Here is a 3,285-nt window from a genome sequence, read left to right on the forward strand (position 1 = left end):
TTTTTTTTTTTTTTTTTTTTTTTAAACAAATGACAAACACCAAGGAACAATAAAAAACATTTAGGATGAAGGTATCCTGAAAGAGCAGGCAGGGTTGGCATGGCAGAGGCAAAAGCCAGAGCAGTGAAGACCCTGGGAGTTTTCGAAATGAACGAATGAACAAACGGACACACAAACACACGTGTGGAAGGCCGTGCAGGGAGCTACCATGGCAGTGTCACCAGCCCAGGACAGATGGGTCTGTGCCCCAGGAAGGACAACCACAGAGCAGCCTCCCAGAGGGAGCCTCCCAGGCCCCCTACCCCCGCACGGGGCGGTCAGCATGACCCATCCTGGGGGGTCCCCAAAGACCCATTAAATTAATGTTTATGGTTTTTCTTTTTCTTTCTTTCTTTTTTTTTTTGTACCGGGGATCAAACTTAGGCCCTTGAGCTTCCGAGGCAGGTGCCCGGAACTGCTGAGCTAAATCCCCGGCTGTGTTTATGGTTTTCCAACTAAAACAGCAATCCAGCAATGGGACATGATTAAGTTATAAAGAGGGACACAGCACTGATCCATGCTATAACCTGGAATAACCCTAAAAACAAGCAAGAGAAGCTGACACAAAAGACCACCTGATTTAGGATTTCATTTCCATTCAGGGAAATCCACAAAAGCAGGGTGTAAATTAGGGGCTGCCAGGGGCTCAGAAGGGGGAATGGGGAGCAACTGCTCATGGGATAGGGGTGTCTTTTGAGGTGAGTGTTCCAGAATTAAGAAATGACGACTGCATAACACCACGACAGTACTCAATGTCACTGAATAGCAGATTTAAAAATTTTTTTTTCTTTCTTTTTTTTTTTGAGACAGGGTCTTACTGTGTTGCCCAGGCTGGCCTCAAACTCATGGTGATCCTCCTGCCTCAGCCTCCCGAGTGCTGGGATTACAGGTGTGCATCACCACACCTGGGTATAAGATTGTTAACTGCAGCCAGGCTCAGTAGTATGTGCTTATAAACTCCGCACTTGGTTGGCTGAGGTGGGAGGATCACAAGTGTGAGTCCTACCTGACCAAGTCATTGAGCCCTTATCTAAGAAAGAAAAATAAAAAAGGGACAGAGATATAGCTCAGTGGTACAGTGCCTCTCTGGGTTTGATCTCTACTAAGGACACACACAGTTGTTAGCTCTAAGTTATGTGCCTTTGACCTCAGGTTTTCTTTTTTCTTTTGAGACAAGGCCTTGCTAAGTCACTAAGTTGTCCAGGCTGGGCTCAAAACTTATGATCAAGCCTTCTGCTCCAGAGTGCTGAGATTATAGTGTGCCACCGGGCCTGACTTACCTTAATTTTTTTAAAGTTTAGCAAAAAAGGTCACATATGCTTACCGTGGTGAACACGGACATGGACCCAGACATGCACAGGCATACACACAAGCACAAAAACTTAGTGTGAAAATAAGAATCCCTCACCATTCTCTCCCTAAGGCGACTGCCTGAACTAGTGTAACCTATTTCCTTCGGGTGTCCTCCTCACACCACATGCATGGTATGATCATACTGGCTATGTGGGGAGAGGGCTTGGTTTGTTTCCACTGAGAACCAGCATCAATGATTTCACCTATCATTTTTAAATTACTCTTTTAAAAATAATCTTTCTGGGCAGGGGATTTAAGTTCAGTGGTGCCTCCACCTGCCTCACAAGTGTGAGTTCAATCCTGAGTACCAGGAAAAAAAAAAAAAAAAAAAAAAAAAAAAAAAAAAGAAAGAAAGAAACTTTATTGTTTTTTTTGGGGGGGTACCAGGGATTGAACTCAGGACCTTGTACTTGTGAGGCAGGTGCGGTGCCACTGAGTTAAATCCCCAGCCCTATTTTGTTTCTTTGAGACAATGTCTGTCTCAGTATGTAATTAAGGCTGGCCTCAAACTGCTGGTGATCTTCCTACCTCAACCTCCCCAGAGTTGGGATTACAGGTGTGCAATTTCTCCCATCGTCAAGAAGTTCTTCCATCTTAGCCTGGTGTGGTGGTCATGTCTGTAACCCCAGCATTCTGGGAGGCTGAGGCTTATAAGTTTGAGCCTAGTTTGGGCAATGTCCTGTCTTAGCAAGACCCTGTTTCAAAAGAAAGAAAGGGGGCGGGGCACTGGGGATATATGTCATTGCATAGGCCCTGGGTTCAATTCCCAATACTCAAAAAACAAAACTACGCCAAATAACTCACAAAGACAAAAACAAAATAAAACAAAAACCACAACAAAACCCTTCTAGCTTTAATGGCTGCATAAGTGCCAGAGGGGTATTATATATGTTACATTCTGACCCCCACTGCTGAAAGTATAAATTGTTTCCAGTCTGTCACTTTGTTGTTGTTTTGTTGTTGTTGCTTTTTTGAGACAGGGTCTCACTATGTAGTTGAGACTGACCTGGAACTCACTATGTAGCCGAGGCTGGTCTCAAACTCACAATGATCCTCCTGCCTCAGGCTCCCGAGTGCTGGGATTACAGGTGTGTTCTACCAAGCCCGGCGTTGTTTTGTTTTTTGAGACAGGTCTCACCATGTAGTTTAGGCTGGCCTTGAATGAACTGTATAGTCCAGACTTGGAATCCTCCTGCCTCAGCATCCTGAGTGTGGGGGCTGCAGGTGTGACCACCACGACCTGCAAGTCTGTCACTGCTGTAAACCAGGAAGGACGGGCCAAAGGGAAACATCTCTGTTCCTAGCAGTAAGCGGCTTGGAAATTGGGACACCTGCTCCAAGCAGCCACCAGGCGGCAGTAGATACCGCAAAAGCCCAGTGGGAGACTGGCGCCAGCCCAACCCTAGTCAGCCTGTCTACAGAGCGCAGGATGCACTGGTCCCTGGCAACGGCAGACTTGTAACGAGGGAGGTGGAGGACAGCACGGACTGGAGCAAGTCTGTGGAGCACCTTTGTGACGGCCCCAGCTTGCCAGGCACAATGTCCCTTCAGAAAGCAGTGCTAACACTGCCGCCATTGTAAGGGTGAGAAGGTGGGGGCAAAGGGAGGCAGTAGCTGTCTCCCGTCACATGACTAATACACAGCGGGGTCAGCATCTGTGGCTGAGCTGGCTCCACGGCCCCAAGCATTACAGGCCACTACGGGGGACCCAGAAGGGGCAGCGTCCAACCCACTCGGGCAGGGTGGGGGCTTCCCGGAGGACGTGACTGGGGGGTTGAGGGTGATCAGGAGTGGGTAGCGAAGGGCGCCGGGGTGAGGGTGGCAGGGGGGGCGCAGGGGCGGGTGTGACACGGAAGGGATGGGTGACCGCGGGTGTGAGCGCGGGCGGGGATG

The 3,285-nt window shown here is 48.6% G+C and overlaps 1 protein-coding gene across 1 annotated transcript in view; it reads right to left on the reverse strand.

The window, feature by feature from the left end:
* Cux2 (cut like homeobox 2) overlaps positions 1–3,285 on the reverse strand; it is a 196,572-nt gene that overhangs the window by 10,241 nt on the left and 183,046 nt on the right. The window lies entirely within an intron of this gene.

Source organism: Fukomys damarensis, unplaced genomic scaffold (genome assembly GCF_012274545.1).
Source record: "Fukomys damarensis isolate Sample0158 unplaced genomic scaffold, DMR_v1.0_HiC HiC_scaffold_12, whole genome shotgun sequence".
NCBI lineage: Eukaryota > Metazoa > Chordata > Mammalia > Rodentia > Bathyergidae > Fukomys > Fukomys damarensis.